Raw genomic sequence first — 17,445 nt, forward strand, 5'->3', positions numbered from 1 at the left:
GTGGGGGCCTCAGGGACTCTCTAGCCAGTCAGGGCTAGAGCCTAGTTTTGCTCAGTAGATCCCAGCCAACTTCCTAACAGAATTGACAGGGGAACTTGAAAAGAAAAGAAACAAAGAGCAAGCAGGGGGATTGAGGGACTCTCTAGACCTGTCTCTTGACTCAAGGGTGGCAAGGAGGCTTCTGTTTCAATACAACAAACACATATTAAGCTCTGGTTAGAGCCCAGTGCTAGAAGTTAAGGTTCTGGGTTTTTCTGCCTTTTGATTTGTCTATCATCTTGGTCCTTGTAAGCTACTTGGGTCCTTTATTTGTTTTGGCTGCAGAACGGGCATATGTACCTGCTTGACAGAAATTGACTACTCTCAAAAGTAATAATCAGGTTACCTAAATGGGAATTTCTTATCCAAAAGTCTTTGCAAGGAATTGCTTTAAGCATATGCCACCCTTCACCCCAAAAAGGAAAATGCTCCTCCCCTGGTTTATCAAGTGCCTATAATGTGCTCCTTGGTGCTAGAGAAGTACAGAGAAATCTAGAGCTTGGAGCTTGTACCCATTTGAGGCAGCATATTGATAATTCAAGGGTGAGTCCAGGGGCCACATGCTCTTGTAATGGTACTCCCCCTCATTGTGGAGGGCTTCAGAGGCAACGTCTGCTTGCTGGGGTTAGGATTCTTGTTCAGGTTATTAGCTGAACCAGATTGGATAGTCTCAGGTCCTCACAGCATCCCTTGAGAGCAGGGGAAATGTTTTTATATTTCTTTCTATTCTCAGGGCTTAGCATAGTGCCTGACACTGATTAATTGCCTTTCCTTTGAAATGGGTATTACAAAGAGTAGCCCCATTTTATAGATGACTGAGAGACCTTATATCTCGTAGACAGAAGCCAGAGCTGGCTTTTGGAGCCAGGAAGACCTGGGTTCAAGTTGTCCTCTGACGCAAACTGGCTATTGTGACTCAGGTCAAATTAAAAAACCTAGTTATTCTAGGCATCTCCTTCAGACTAAGGTGCAGATCTACATTGACAGAGGAAGTTTTCTCACTGGAGAGTTCCCTTTAATTGATAACATCAGAGGTTCAGTCCCTATCCCTTTATAGGTGAAGAAATTGACAAGTGACTTGTCCACAGCCACTAAAGATGGAGCTGCGATCTGAACTTGGATCTCTTGATGTCTGGTGCTCTATCAAACTGAGATCCAGAGGCTGAGGGACTCTAGGCCTAGGCATGTTCCACTACACCCTGTTTGTTCCCTTTCAAAAGTCTGTTTCCCTGCTTAAGTCCATTTAGAAGCCTTAACTTTTACTAGTACACTGTGAGGCCCCTGTATCCTTTATTTGGCACTCTTCAAAGTTGGTGCCCTGCTGGGGCTCCAGAAGTCCTATAGGCAAAGGGAAGGCCCTGCACCTTCTCACTTGTAGCAGAAAGCCTGCTGCCCAAATAGTAAAGGAATTCTGACCTCAGGAAAAAAAAAAAAAGAATTGGTCATTCAATTCAAGAAGCATTTGATAAGAGAATGATAATTGCCTCAGATAATCATTTTATTTTGGTAAGAATAAAATTATATTCTAGATCACATTAGAATTATAGAATCACAGAATTCCCAAGTTAAATACCTTGAAGGCCATCTATTCCAATTCTAATTAATATATTTTTAAATTATCTCACAGTCATCCAGACACTGATTCAACATATTCACTTATGGAGAAGTTATAAGCTCATTGAACAGCCCACTCCATTTTAAATATCTATGAGCCAGCCTCTTAAAACTGTGAAAATTGAGTTCTGGGAACCAAGATGGTGGAGTAAGCAATAAGTCACTCTCATCCTCCTTTATTAACCTTGAAAAAGTGAGAAAATACCACCCCAAGAAAAATCTTAGAACAATGGAGCCAGCAGAAAGATGGGGTGCAGCAGTCTTTTAGATTGTGAGGCTAGATGGATTAAAGGGAAAAGTCCCTTTTGTTGTGGCTGAAGTGGAACAGTACAGGACTGGAAGCATCCTAGCAAGCCAGCAGCAAGCCCCTCCTCAGTGGACCAGTGGGAGATCCTGAGCCTCAGGGTCTGGAATAGACAAATACTAAAACCAGGATCCCCAAGTGTCTTGGCACAGCCATGAGAACCCACTGACTCCAACACAAAGAACTACCACTTGTGGCAGCAGATGGGGGTCAACCAATGGCTGAGTATACCTGTGGTCTAATGCAGCCCTGTGTGAGAAAGTAACCTCCAGTGGCCAGATAACCCCCACTCCAAAACCCCACCCCTGAGCTTCAGTGTAACCCTAGGAAACCCAGAAAAACCACACTTGGCCTCTGCCCATGAAAGCAGTCACAACCAACTCTAGCTGAGCACCAGATAAGCTATAGTCTCCACAGCCTCCAGCTTCCAGCATCTGGGGCCCAAGCAAACAAAGTCAGTAACCATGCCACTAGCCCCCAGCACAAGAAACATGAGAAAGTGTTCCCTATGACCTGGAAGCACAGATCAACTTTAAAAGCAAAGAAAAAGTCGAACAACATGAGCAAAAAGCAACATAGAAAAACAAAGATTCTTACTACAGTGTAGCACCAATGAAATATTCATAGCACCTATGGTGGCCATGAATATTCCTGCACAGTTCTGAGTCACAAAATACCCCAGATTCTCCACATGGAAAACAGAACCAAAACATTTATTCAGAAACCAAAAACCAAATCTATCACAGTAACAAAAATCTATGAACAATAACTATGCAGAGGGCAAAACCATCCCAAGCCTTCCCCCTGTCAGGCTTCCCATGAACCAGCTCCATTGGAAAAATGACAAACAAGCTTCCCTTAAACAAATCACAAACAAACTTTCCTTAAACAAAATGCCCTTCTTATACTCACAGCCACCTGCAAGCTTGCCTACATCCTTCAGTTCTGACTGTTCTCTCATTAACTTCCTCTCAGTTCTGCTCTAGTTCTGCCTCTTCCGGTTCCACCCATTCACCAAACTTCTCCCACCACAGGCTCCATATGACTCAGACTCATGTAACTGAGGCTTTCATGTGACCCAGGCAGGTCACATGGACCTATTAATAAATATGAAAGATCTCTCCATTTAAATTACCATTACGTACATGGACAGGGAAGATCAAAACACAAATTCAGAAGAGGACAGTATTGTCACCATATCCACATCTGAAAACTCAAAGGGGAATATGAACTGGTTTCAAGTGCAAAAAGCCTTCTTCAAGGAGCTCAAGAAGGATTTTAAAATTCAAATTAGAAAGGTAGAAGAAAAAATCTTTTAAAATACAATTGATAAAATGATGAGAAAAGTACTTCTTAAAAAGAAGAATTGGCCAAATGGAAATGAAGGTACAAAAGCAAACTGAAGAAAACAATTAATTAAAAATTAGAATTAGACAAGTGAAAGCTAATGACTTCTAATGTTAATGTACAGTTAATGGTGAGTGGGGAGAAGAATTAAAGATATTCCCTACCCATTAATAGGCCTCAATACCTTTTGTTAATTTCTATTGTTTCACTGGGTCAGAGGGCTATGCCCTATGGCTCTGAAAAGTGTATAAATACTCTGAGATGAGGTTTTACCTTGGGGCTTGCTCATTGCTAGTGTTTATTTGGCTAGATAAGACTTTGGGTAGCAGCTAAGGAGGCCCCCCACTTTGCAAACCCATACATTGGTACTTCTCTCTCTGGTAACTATGTATGTATTTAATGGTCAGACAGTTGGATCTGTCTGTTGATCTCTGATGTATGTATTGCTTATGGTCAGACAGTTGGAAACTCTGTCTGTTGGTCTTCTCTGTTTGTATTTTCTCTGAAAGTTCAGTGTGCTGACTTTTTCCCCTGAAATTAGTGAATGATATATATGCTTGATTAAAGCAGATTGTTGACCCCTCAAAAGTTGCTTTCCTTTTAGAAAAGCAGATCTAAAAGTCTGTACAGCATGACTTTCTGTATATGTTGGGGTCCTTGCTGTTACATGACTCTATGATACATCAAGAATCAGTCAAACAAAATCGAAAGAATGAAAAAAGAAAATGTAAAATATGTCACTGAAAAAAATTGACCTGGAAAATAGATTCAGGAGAGATAATTCAAGAATTCTTGGCTTACCTGAAAGCCATGATGAAAAAAAAAAGAGCCTGGACAACATCTTTCAAGAAATCTTTGAGGAAAACTGCCCTGAGGTCCTAGAACCACATGGTAAAATAGTCATTGAAAGAATCCACCAATCACCTCCTGAAAAGAGATCCCAAATTGAAAAAAAGCCGTGGAATAATATACACAAATTTCAGAATTAGCAGGTCAAGGAGAAAATACTTCAAGTAGCCAGAAAGAAACGATTCAAATGTTCTGGAACCACAGTCAGGATTATGCAGGGCCTTGCAGCTTCTACATTAAAAGATTAAAAGGCCTAGGATATGATATTTCCTGAAGTGAAGGAGCTTATATCACAACCAAGGATCAACTACCCTGCAAAATGGAGAATAATTTTTCAGGCAAAGAATTGGACATTCAGTGTTATAGGGGACTTCCAGACCTTTCTGATTAAAAGGCCACAACTCAATAGAACCTATAATATTCAAAGACAAGCCTCAAGAGAGGCATTAAAAAATAAACAAGAAACAAAAAAGTTATTCAATAAGGGCAAGATATTTACATCCCTACATAGGAAGATAATTCTTGTAACTTTTGAGAACTATGTCTTTATTAAAATATTTAAAAGGGGTATACATAGACAGAGGGGGAAGGTGTAAACCGACTTTGATGTGATGATAAAAATCCTAATTAAGTGGTAAAAAGGGATTGTAGTGGGATAATAGGAAAGGAAAAGGCAGAAAAGAGTAAACTATATCACTTGAATTGGCACAAAAACATATTACAATAGAGGAATAGAGGGGAAGGTGATTCAACCTCACTCTCATCAGATTTGATTGTAGAAGGAAATAACATACTCAGGTATAGAAATCTCACTTGCCATATAGTAAATAGGATGGGAAAGGAGAAAGATAAGGGAGAGGGTAGTTAGAATGGAGGGAAAAAGCAATAAGGGAAAAGAGAAAGAAAAGGGAAGGGGGAACTCAGTTTCTGGGTGCACATGATCTCTTGCCACTCAACCTTGGAACCAGCTGGTCATGCTTCTGGTAAAGACACTGAGCCCCAAATAGGTAAAGGGACTTAGCCAAATGCACACAACTTATAAGTAGACAGAGCCTCTGACCCTACAGCCAAGTAAATTTCCCATTGGCTTGTGGTCCCCAAAAGCATCTGAAGCTTGTAGCAGTTCCAAAGCACTGGATGCTGGATAAATTAATGGAAGTTTTGCTCCAAGACCATCCACAGGTCCCTACAAGCTGAGTGAATGTCTGCCACTCATTATCAACCTGAAAAGCAGACTCAAGTATGCCCTGATGGGACATGAAGTAAAGAAGATTGATGGCAAGGTCTGCACTGACATTACATACCCTGCTGCCTTTATTGATGTCATTAGCATTGAGAAGATGGGTGAACATTTCCATTCCGTTTAATAGCCAAAGGGGTGCTTTACTGTTCGTGGTATTATTACAGCTGAGGAAGCTAAATATAAATTGTGCAAAGTCAGAAAAATCTTTGTGGGTACAAAAGGTATTCCCCATTTGGTGACCCATGATGCCTGATTCTCTCATCAAAGTGAATGATATAGTTCAGATCGATTTAAATGTTAGCAAGATCACTGATTTTATAAAGTTTGATGCTGATAACCTGTGTATGGTGACCAGTGGGGCTAATTTGAGTCGAATTGGGAGAATTGGGAGAAACATCCTGACTCTTTTATTGTTGTCCATGTACAAGATGTCAATGTCAATAGTTTTGCCATTAGGCTCTCCAATATTTTTGTTATTGGTAAAGGTAATAAGCCTTGGATCTCTCTCTTCCAGGAAGAAAGGGTATCCGCCTTACAGTTGATAAAGAAAGAGACAAGAGACTGACAGCTAAACAGAGCAGTGGCTAAATGATTGCATATAAGAATTTGTAGGATTTCAATCAAATTGAGCTGTTACAATTTTTACCCTACAAAAATATAAAATACATGAAATAAGAAATAGGTGGCTTAAACAATTTAGTCTTACCAAGCGGAATTGAAGAAGCCATAAATGCCTTTCTCTTCTTTCCTTGAATTAGGGTACTATGGGTATGAATGTTGCATAAAATGTTAGAAGATGTATCTGTACTGGTTTTGCTTAACTACTTTTCTTTGTCAAATGGGATGGCTCACTGATTGAACGATGGGGAGAGGACATATCCCAAAATGGCTGATGTGAAAACAAAAGATAACAATAAAAGTTCAAGAAAAAAAAGAAAAGGAAGGGGGCTGATAGAAGGGATGGAATATAGAGGAAGGCAGTAGTCAAAAGTAAAACTGTAGTGAAAAGGCAGAGAAAGGAAAGAGAAAAGCATAAAAGGGCGGTTAGGGTTGAGGGAAACATAAAGTTAGCAACTATAACTGTGAATTTTAATGGAATGAACTCTTCCATAAAACAGAAGCAGATAGAAGAATGAATTAAAAACCATAGTCCTACAATATGTTGTTTACAAGAAACATATTTGAAACAGAGGGATACATATAGAGTAAAGGTAGAATGCTGGAATAGAATAAGCTATGTTTCAGCTGAAGCTAAAAAAAAGGGAAAAATAGATAAAATTAAAAGAGATAAGGAAGGAAATTATATCCTGATAAAAGGCACCATAAAAAATGAGGTAAGATCACTATTAAAGTTATTTGCACCAAATGGCATAGCATCCATATTCTTAGAGGAGAAGGCAAATGAATTACAGGAAGACACAGACAGCAAAATTATACAAGTGGAGACCTCAACCTCTCCCTCTCTGAACTAGACAAATCTAACCTCAATATATGTAAGAAATAGGCTAAGGAGGTGAATAGAATGTTAGAAAAGTTAGACATGGTAGATCTCTGGAGAAAATTGAATGGGGATAGAAAGGAATATATGCTTTTCTCAGCATAACATGGCACCTACACAAAAACTGGTCATGCACTAGGGCATAAGAACCTCACAATCCAATGCAGAAAGGCAGAAATGTTAAATACATCCTTTTCAGATCATGATGCAAAAATTAAAAAAAAAAATTATATGTAATAAAGGGCCATGGAAAGATAGACTAAAAATTAATTGGAGACTAAATAATCTAATCCTAAAGGATGAGTGGTTCAAACAACAAATCATAGTAACAATCAATAATTTCATACAAGAGAATGACAATAATGAGACAACATACCAAAACTCATAAGATTCAGTGAAAGCAGTTCTTCGGGAAAGTTTTGTATATCTAAGTGCTTACATGAATAAAACAAAGAAAGAAGAAATCAATTAGTTGGGCATATAACCAAAAAAGTTAGAAAAAGAACAAATTAAGAATCCTCAATTAAGTACCAAATTAGACATACTGAAAACCAAAGCAGAGATTAATAAAAGTGAAATCAAGAAAATTATTGAACTGATAAATAAAATTGAGGTCTGCTTTTATGACATAAAATAGATAAACCTTTGATTAATTTTACTTTTTTAAAAAAGAAAACCAAATTACCAGTATCAAAAATGAAAAGGATCAATTCACCATCAATGAGAAGGAAATTAAAACAAAATTTGGAAATTATTTTATCCAACTGTATGCCAATACATTTGACAATCAGTGAAATGGATGAATATTTACAAAAATATAAATTGCCTAGATTAATAGAAGAGTAAATAAGATATTTATGTAATCCAATTTCAGGAAAAAAACATTGAATAAGCCATCATTGAATTCCCTAGGAAAGAATCTCCATGGTAAGATGGATTTACAAATGATTCTATCAAACATGCAAAGAACAATTTAATTCCAATACTTTATAGACTATTTGGGAAAAAAAGAAGAAGGAATTTTACCAAATCACTTTTATAATACAAATATTGTACTTATACCTAAACTGGGAAGAGCAAAGACAAAGAAAATTATAGATCACTTTCCCTAATGAATATGGATGCAAAAATATTTTAAAAAATTAGCAAAGAGATTACAATAATTTGTCTCAAGGATAATACACTATGATCAGGTAGAATTTATAACAGGAATACAAGTCTGGCCAAATATTAGGAAAACTATCCATGTAAATGCTAATATAAGCAACACACCTAACAGAAATCATATGATTATCTCAATAGATGCAGAAAAAGATTTTGACAAATGAAATATCCATTCCTATTAAAAACATTAAGGAGCATATGAATCCATAAAGTTTTCCTTAAAATGATAAGTAGCATGTATCTAAAACCACCAGCAAGCATTAAATGTAATGGGGATAATCTAGAAGCATTTCCAAAAAGACTATGGATAAAACAGGGATTTACATTATCACCACTGTTACTCAATATAGTACTAGAAACACTAGCTATAACAATAAGAAAAGAAACTGAAGAAATTAAAATAGGCAAAGATGACCAAAGTTATCACTCTTTGCAGATCATATGATGATATGTATCTTATAGATGAGAATACTTATAGAATCAAGTAAAAAACTACTTGAAATAATAAACAACTTAAGCAAAGTTGCAGGATATAAAATAAACCCACATAAATCATAGGTTTTTCTACATGTTACTAACAAAGTCCAATCACAAGGGAGAGAAAGTGAAATTCCATTTGAAGTTACTGTGGACATTAAAAAAAAATTGGAAAGTTTACCTTCCAAACAAACCTAGGATATATCTGAACAAGATTACATAACATTTTTCACACAAATAAAGTCAGATATAAATAATTAGAAAAGAAAACTTCAATTACTCATGGGTAGGCCAAGTTAATATAGTAAAATGACAATTCAACCTAAATGAATTTTCATATTTGGTGCCATACCAATCAAACTGTCAAAATTATTTAATAGAACTAGAAAAGGTAATAACAAAATTCATCTGGAAGAACAAAAATGTCCAGAATATTAAAGGAATGAATGGGAAGAAATGCAAGGGAATGCATCCTAGTCATACCAAATCTTATATTATAAAGAAGCAATCATCAAAGCTACTTAGTGCTGGCTAAGAAATAGAGTGGTGGATCAGTAGAATAGGTTAGGTGCCCAAGACATAGTAGTCAATTACCATAATAATCTACTGTTTGATAAACAGAAAACCTCCAACTTCTGGGATAAGAACTCACTATTTAACTAAAACTGCTGTGAAAACTGGAAAATAGTCTGGAAGAAACTAGGCGCAGACTCACATATTACACTGTATAGCAAAATAGAGTCAAAATGGGTACACGATTTAGAAATAAAGGCTGATACTATAAGAAAACTGGGAAAGCAAGGAATAGTTTACCAGTCAGATATACGGAGAATGGAACAATTAATAACCAAACAAGAAGAGAACACTATGAAATTTAAAATGGATAATGTTGATTACATTAAATTGAAAAGTTTTTGAAGAAAGCCAATGCAACCAAGGTTACAATGGAAGCAGAAAACTGGGAAATAATTTTTCATCCAGAGTCTCTGATAAAGGTATCATTTCTAAAATATTTAGAGAACTGAGTCAAACGTGTAAGAATACATTAAAGTTATCTATAGTCATATGAAAAATGTTCTAAATCACAACTGATTACAGAAATGCAAATCAAAATAACTATGAGATATTATACCACATCTGTCAGATTGGCTAACATGACAAAAAAGGAAAATGATAAATGCTGGAGAAGATGTGGAAGAATTGGAACCCTAACTCATTGTTGGTGGAGTTGTGGTTGTCCAACCATTCTGGAGAGCAATTTGAAACTATGCCCAAAAGGCTATAAAAACGTGCATATCTTTTGTCCCAGTAATACCAGTTCTAGGTATGTATCCCAAAGAGATCTTAAAAATGAGAAAAGGACCCACATGTACAAAAAATATTTATAGCAGCTTTTTTTTGTGGTTGCAAAGCATTGGAAAATGAGGAGATGTCCATCAACTGTGGAATGGCTAAACAAGTTGTGGTATATGAATGTAATGGAAAACTATTTTTCTATAAAAATATGAACAAATGGACTTCAGAAAAACCTGCAAGGCATTGAATGAACTGATATTATGCTCTTTCTTACTGTAACATATTTATGTAAAGTATTAGTGTATTCCCTCCGGTCTTTTCAAATAATAACCACTATGATAACCCTAAAATTACACCTAACTCTAACCCTAAACCCACTCTTCTGTTATGTCCTAGCATGGCAAGTGGCATTTACTGAAATAATGCCTTACAACTGGAAAATGATTTTTAAGGAGTTGTATTATCCTTACTAAAGAGTGAATGACCTTATATTAAACTATATTGTTCTGTCACATTCTCTGTATTAGTCCCTTTAAACATCAAATTAAACATAAGTGAAGATATGCATATGTTTCTATACAACATTAGGAAACTGATGGTGGGGGTTTACAGCATGTTCCCTAATAAAGGTCTAATTTCTCAAATATATAGGGAATTGATCCAAATTTATAAAAAAAAGTCATTTCCCAATAGATAAATGGTTATTTAAAGACTATTCTAAAAATAAAACTAAGAAATATAAAATAAGTCCATCTTTACCAGCTTCTGAACAGCTGGAGAATGGCATGAATTCATTGTTCAGTTTGGTTATCTTAATCCCAATTTCAGGTTCATAAGGATGGGATGCCCTGTGGCACATTTAGCTGGGGAGGGGGAACCAAATTTGGTAGGTCTGTCCTTGCCATGATCTGGTTGTTTCTACCTAACAAGTATAACTTTAGATTTAGGTATGGCGCAAGCATCTCTCTCCACCCCTTTTTTGTTACAAGATATTTTAGCAATAAAGAAGTAAAAAAAAAAAAAAAAAAAAAGCTAATCTCTCCCTTTCTGAATAACTCAGAGTTGCATAAGTACTTATGAATAATGAATGTCTAATTGAGGTACCTAAAATATGAATAATGGAGCTCTTCTATACTGCAGGGAGAAATTGTGTTCTTATTCTGCTGCAGCATTTTCTTTCTCCAGTACGTGTACCATGCAATCCTTACTGTTATATATGAGTTGGCACAGATTATACTTTAAAAAGCCTAGAAGATAGCAGTCTCATTTTTTCTATTCACCAATCCCTCCTACATCTAATATACACCCAAAGGAAGGGGGTGAGGAGAAAGAAAGAGCAGAAGTATGTAACTTTTTTGAGTTGGGAATCAAATAAATATAAATTCTGGATTATATGAAAACCAGAGAAATGTTATCTCTGGCTTTTTTTCCCACAGTAAGATATCTAATAAAGGGCTACCATATATGGGCAAGAATCCAAGCCCAATTGGTGTGAAGGGGGCAGTCAAGCCATAGAGCATGTATATCCAGTAAAATAACACAATGTGAAGTGAGAAAATGTTGACCACTGAAGGAAATAGAAGAAAGACCCTTCCACATATGACTGTGATCACTAGGATAAAGGCAGATAGAGGGAAATTAATCCTTTTTGTGGATATAATCTCACTTGGATTGAATTCACATTTCAAGTTTGGTCTCACATTGGTTGGTTTTTGTGCTTCGTCTTTGAAGAGGACCAAAATTACATCATCATGATAAAGTGAAATTTCAGTGTATCCAACGGTGGCTTATCAGACCAATATGAACTCAGAATGCTTTACCACAGGTTGGGCACAGATAATTCATGTTAATATTTGGGGTGAATATCCCAAATTTGCTCATCCTGTATTTACTTTGTGCTGTATCACTTCTGCTTTGCTCAAAGAGCACAACACTCTTTTTGATGTGGGCACACCATGCTGAGAGGTCCTGTGCCAGCGTTTCCTATGTTACACAATCAAATCCAAACTTCCTGACCTTGAGAGTGTCCTTGTATCATTTTTTCTGGCCACCATGTGATTTCCTGCCCCATGCAAGTTCTCATAAAATAGTCTTTTTAGCAAGCGTACATTTTGCATTCAAATAATGTGGCCAGCCCACTGGAGTTGAGCTCTCTGAAGCATAGGTCGAATACTTTGCAGTTCAGTTCAAGCAAGGACTTCAGTGTCTGGTAACTTATCATGCCAGGTGATCCTCAGAATCTTCCTAAGACAGGTCAAATGGAAGTGATTCAGTTTACTGACATGGTGCTCATAGATTGTCCATACTTCAGAAGCATATAACAATGAGGTCAGCGCAATAGCCCTGTAGACCTTCAGTTTGGTAGTGAAGCTAATACCCCTTCTCTTCCAAACTTTTCTTTAGAGCCTCCCAAACACTGAGCTAGCTCTGGCAATACATGCATCAACATCATTATCAATGTGTACATCCCTGGAAAGTACATTACCAAGGTAAGTGAACTTATCCACAGCATTCAAACCTTCTCCATTTGTTATAACCAATGGTTCCATGTATGGATAGTGTGGTGGTGGCTGATGGAGCACCTGTGTTTTCTTGGTGTTAATTATTAGGCCAAAATTAGCACAGGCAGCAGAGAATTGATCCATACTTTGTTGCCTCTGAGTTTCAGAGGCTGCATTGAGTGCACAATCATCCGAAAACAGAAAATCATGCACCAACACTCTTTCTACTTTGGTCTTGACTTACAGCCTTTTCAAATTGAAGAATTTACCATCAGTACAATAGTTGACCTTGATGCTGTGTTCATCTTCACTGAAGCATTTGTCAACATGGTCTCACATAGGTGCTATATAAAAGCTAATAATGACAATGAAGGTGGTCTCCTAACTCCAAGGCCACCACTGTTTCCAAGTAAAATCACAAAGGAAAACACCATTTTTTGTTTGATTCAAATTCTTTTCCTTTAAAAAAAAAGATTCAATAATTCTGATAGCATACAAAATAACATCTTCCACTTGAAAGAGTTTGGCTAGACTTTGCATTCCTTCCAAATTCAAATATTTGGTATTGTGAAGGATAAAGAGTTGAATCTACCCCCTTGAGAATGTTATTTCTAGGGAGCTGTGATAATTCTTCTAAGCACTACAGGAGAAACTTCTAAGAACAATTGTTCTGAATCATTTCTGTAGGGAAAGTGACACAAATTGACTATAATTTAAAAAAAAAACCCGGCTTTTATTCTGAAGTAGGATAACATCCCTCAGCTACATATGTTGAACTTATGGGTAACCCTGAAACTTAGAAACTTTTATTATGGTGGTGTCAAATGCCTTTTATTCATCCCCTTTCATTTCCTGCTGACTTACTGTCTGTGACCTGCTTGTGTTTTGAATGGCAAGAATGTTGGCAAGCACCTTTTAACAAAAATATTGCTTCTGTCAGGGGCCAGCCTATAAGGGTTGCACTACAGTAGTCTCTCCCATATCCTCCCCCACTTTTTAAAAAAAAATTCTTTCCCAGGAGATGGAACGTGGGTACCATTTTCTTGTTTTGATCTTTCCTTTATCCACATATAAAATATTTCAGCAATAGATATGTCATTCTGTCTATTGCTTCATATAATAAAAAAATCAGAAGGATTAGGGGAGACTGGAATTTAGACAATCTTTTAGAGTAGTGACTTATCTTGTATTTTTATCAAATACATTGCCTTGGAGCATAACTGAGACAAATCTATTGTTAATATGTAAATGTTTTACATAACTGCAAATATATAATCTATATCTGTTTACTTTTCATTTTAGGGAGAGAGAGAGAAGGAATACAAGCTGAAACTCAAAATTTTTAATAAAAATGTTAAAAATTATATAAATATATCTCCATCTGTCTATCTATATAACTATTGTATATATATATGTGTGTGTGTATGTGTATATATATGTATATATATATATATAATTTGTATTTTTAAAAGTACATAAAACAAGCAACCCTATTATTATTATATGGCATCCATGTAACACTGAGGTTTGAAGAATACTTGATTCATTCATTTATTCACCAAGCATTTATTAAGCTCCCAATACGTGCTAGGCATTGAATATAAAGACACAGAACAATCTTTGTCCTCAAAGAACTTATATTCCTTTGGAAGGAAATAAAAAGACAAAGAAATACATTATACATACATATAAACACACACACACATATATATGTATACGTGCATGTATAGACACATACACATATATGTATTATTATTTACCATGTGTATGTGTGGGTATGTGTGTGTGTGTGTGTGGTGTATAACAGGTAAAACAAAAATAATTTGTATATCATGAAGGAATTTGTAACTGAGGAGATTAGGAGTAGCAAAGTTACATGGCAACAGATTGGTAGGCTGAGTAGAAACAATCTGGATGAAAAACTTAGATCAGACAGTTATTGAGTATATGAACAGGTCATTTAGGTGATCTCAACCTTAATGTCCTCATCAGTAAGATGAGGATTACTTGTACTATCAATCTCATAAAGTTATTGTATAACTCTCTCACAGGCTTTCCTATTTCTCTCTATACTATTAATTTCATCAGACCCCATGGGTTCAGTTATCATCTGTAAGGAGGTGACTTTAATATCTGTATAGGCAGCACTGGTTGCTCTTGTAAAGTTCAGTCCAGTAGCACCAACAACAATATCGGACATTCCTAGATAGATGTCTCTAGGTACCTTAAGACCATTATGTTTTCAAAAGGAATTTAATAAATACCTGTTAAAAGAATGAAATAGTACTCTTGCTATTTGAAAAACACAATCATTTCTTTGTTTTTCTCCTCAATAATATTTTTCTTCCAATTACATGTAAAGATAGGTTTCAACATTTTTTGTAAATTTTTGAGTTCCAAATTTTTCTCCTTCTCTTCATTCTCCCCCCTTCCCAAGACAATAATCTGATATAAATTATTTGTGTACAATGATGCTACATATCTTTCCACATTGTCATGCTGTGAAAGAAGAATCCAAATGAAAGGGAAAAAACATGAAAAATAAAAAAAACTGAAAATGATATGCTTTGATCTTCATTCAGACTCCATAGTTCTTTCTCTAGATGTGGTAAGCATTTTCCATCTTGAGTCTTTTGGAATCATCTTGGATCATCATACTTCTGAGAACTGCTAAGTCAATCTAAGTTAATTACAGTACAACGTGTCTGTTCCTGTGTACGATATTCTGGTTCTGCTTACTTGACGCAGAATCAGTTCATATAAGTCTTTCCAGGTTTTTCTGAAATCTACCTGCTCATAATTTCTTATAGAACAATAATATTCCATTACATTCATATACCACTTGCTCAGTCATTCCCTGACTGATAGGCATTCCCTCAATTTCTAATTCTTTGCCACCACAGAAAGAGCTGCTATAAATATTTCTGTACATGTGGGTCATTTTCCATTTTTTATGATCTCTTTGGGATACAGACCTAGTAGTGGTATTTTGGGATCAAACAGTATGCACAGAATGGTTGCCTTTGGGCATAGGTCAAAATTGCTCTCTAGAATGGTTGGATCAGTTTACAACTCTAACAACAATGCATTAGTGTTCCAATTCTCCTACAATGTTCTCAATATTTATGGCTTTTCTTTTCTGTCATATTATCCAATCTAATAGGTGTGAGATAATATCTCAGAGTTATTTCAATTTGCATTTTTCTAATGAATAGTGATTTATACCTGTTTTCATACAACTAACGATAGCTTTAATTTCTTCATCTTCATATCTTTTGACTATTTATGAATTGGGGAATAACTTGTTTTATCATACATTTGACTCAGTTCTCTATATGTTTTTAGAAATGAGGCCTTTATCAGAAACACTGGTTGTAATAATGGTTTCCCAGCTTTCTGCTTTCCTTCTAATCTTGGTTGCATTGGTTTTGTTTATGTAAAACCATTTTAATTTAATCAAAATTATACATTTTGCCTTTCATAACATTGTCTGTCTCTTGCTTGGTCATAAATTCTTCCCTTCTCCATAGATATGAGAGATAAACTATTCCTTCCTCTCCTAATTTACTATGGTATTATCCCTCATGTCTAAATCATGTACCCTTTTCAATCTTATATTTGTACAGTGTGTAAGATGTTGGTCTAGGACTAGTTTACAATCATTTCTTAAATAAAAATGTTTATTACCTTGTGCTCTAAATTAAAAATGGGAAAAGTTTAGGCTGAGTTCTTTGGTTAACTTCAAAGCACATTTTGATAAGATTTAAGGCTTTTTAGTATTTCCCTCAACCTTTCAGAGAGATGAGCTTTCCCTAAAAGAAGACAAAGGATTCCATGACCTGAGTGGCCATATCTTTCTCCCCTATTGTTTCTCCCCTACAAAATTTCCTAGTCTCCTAAAGGCATATGAAGTCCCAACCATGAACATTCAATTCATGACCACAAGAGTCACTACACCATTCGCTCTATCCTGCCCTGAAGCCATTTTCCACAAAGATAATGGAGGTCATGTCCAGAAGAACTAAGTAACACAATCTCCTTCTTGCATATTTTGCTATGATAGGACACAATAAATTTTTGTTTGTTTGTTTGTTATTGCTCAATCACATGGGAATACCTGCTGACAATGAACCTGAACTAAGTTAGTGCCGGCATTAGAGCTACTTCTAATGAAAGAACCCCCAAAGAAAGAAAAAGGAGTATTCCTTCTCTAACCCTCTTTCTTACTATGATAAAAGAGAAACTAGAAAAGTTAAGAATATTGTACAGTGATGCTACCATTTACAAACTGCCTTCCTCTATAACTCTTTAGGAGCGAGAGGGGAATAGTACCAAACCCTTGATGAATTAGTAATACTTCCCAGGAACTTATCACTTAACCCTACCAAAAAATGTCTACCTATACTCTGTTTCAGGATGAAAACCAAAAGAACAAAAGAATTATGTTATCTAAATATTTCCAAATATATACATGTTAATTGTCAAGATAACACCATACAAAGGAAGAGAAGTTAGGTTCTAAAATAGCATCAAGGTGAGATTTCACTGAATAATTGAATTCTGTCTTTGGTCAGTGTATTCTGTTTGTTATCTGCCTCTTTCAGCTAAATAAATAAAGCCTTGCCACCTTCCAACTTCCAAGTAGAGTAAGAGAAGAAAAGGAGTGGCAGATATAATATCCAACAAGATCTGGGTTTAAATCCTGGTTTTGCTACTGACTAATTGTATGACTTTGTTCAAGTGATTGAACCTCTGAGATTAGACTGGATGATCTCTAATGTACTTTCCAGTTCTTAATCTGTGACTGTATATAATCCAAGAAGAGAGAAGTTACATCTCAAATAAAAGTGGAAAGGTAAACCAACATAAATAAATATCATCAGAAAATCAATCAAAAAATAAACAACTGTTAAGTTTGTGCTCTGTACCAGGGAATGTGCTACATGTTGGGAATCTAAAAAAGAGACAATGGAGCTTAAAGGCAGAGTCAAGATGGTGGAGTAACAGCATGGACTTTCTAGAGTACTTAACCCAATCCCGTCCAAATACCTGTAAAAAATGCTGTAAACAAATTCTGAACCCACAGAATGACAGGGTGAAGAAAATCTCCAGC

General features: G+C 35.9%; 1 protein-coding gene and 1 pseudogene across 1 annotated transcript in view; one reads left to right on the forward strand and one right to left on the reverse strand.

Annotated features, from left to right (window-relative positions):
* CNTNAP2 (contactin associated protein 2) overlaps positions 1–17,445 on the reverse strand; it is a 2,725,119-nt gene that overhangs the window by 1,944,261 nt on the left and 763,413 nt on the right. The gene's annotated exons all lie outside the window — the stretch shown is intronic.
* LOC140531036 (small ribosomal subunit protein eS4-like) lies at positions 1,137–5,984 on the forward strand (annotated as a pseudogene).

The sequence above is a fragment of the Notamacropus eugenii genome, chromosome 3, assembly GCF_028372415.1.
Source record: "Notamacropus eugenii isolate mMacEug1 chromosome 3, mMacEug1.pri_v2, whole genome shotgun sequence".
Classification (NCBI taxonomy): Eukaryota; Metazoa; Chordata; class Mammalia; order Diprotodontia; family Macropodidae; genus Notamacropus; species Notamacropus eugenii.